Genomic DNA, 1085 nt, shown 5'->3' on the forward strand with positions numbered 1-1085 from the left:
AGAAAGAAAGAAAGAAAGAGAAAGAAAGAAAGAAAGAAAGAAAGAAAGAAAGAAAGAAAGAAAGAAAGAAAGAAAGAAAGAAAGAAAGAAAGAAAGAAAGAAAGAAAGAAAGAAAGAAAAAAAATATGACACGGCAGCCAGAAGACGTATTAGAGCTTTGGTCACATTAAGAGAATCAGGAGAGGGAGAAGGTGTCTGTTGGTGATAATTCTACCATGCTCTGCCATGGTCATTTTTCTTACTCCTTTTGGATGACAGATTTTAATCAAGAAATATTTATGATTTTCCCCTGGTCCATTTCTTCCCTTTTTATTCTTAACTGATTTTTGGTTGTACAAAAACCCAATCTATGTAGGTAACCAAGTCCATCCATTTTGTTTCCTACAGTATCTTTTGGTTGTTATAGGATCATGGATTCAGTGCTGGAAGGGGTTAATGAGGTCCTACCCTTCATTTTATTTTTTTAGAATTTTCATTTTTATTATGAACCCCACAACCAATGAATACTTCAATATACAAACAAGAACAGAAAATAGCACTTTGTAGGTAACTTTGGAGTTCTATTATGCACACTGTATTAAGGAGTATATTAAATTTCATATCACAGTAACAAAATTTCCCTGTTTCTGTCTCCTTCTGAACTTGCTTCTGCTCTCTTCTGCCATCTTTTAATGTTTCATTGACTCTGTTTTCTTTTATTCTCTCTTGGAATTAACAGAGTGACAGGATTTGGGCATTGGAAAGGCCATCTAGACCAACTTGTAAGCCAAAGAAATCATCACTCTCACATACACACCAAGCAGTCGTCCAACTTTTGCTTGACGGCATCCAAGGTGGAGGAGTCCACCACTTCTGGAGGCAGCCTCTTTCCACTTTTGCACAGCTCTCATTATTAAGAAGGATTTCTTGACCTAAAGCTGAAATTGCTTTCTTTGCCACTTCTACCCTGTGCTCCAGGTTCTGTCTTCTGGGGCTAAACTGAATAAGTCCAAACCTTCCTGAACAAGATAATCCTTCATTACTTTCAAGCAGCTATCAGGTGCACCCTGAGTCTTCTTTTCTCCCGGCTAAACATGCCCAGTTCC

Source organism: Vombatus ursinus, unplaced genomic scaffold (assembly GCF_900497805.2).
Source record: "Vombatus ursinus unplaced genomic scaffold, bare-nosed wombat genome assembly UNPS02014789.1, whole genome shotgun sequence".
Taxonomy (NCBI): Eukaryota; Metazoa; Chordata; class Mammalia; order Diprotodontia; family Vombatidae; genus Vombatus; species Vombatus ursinus.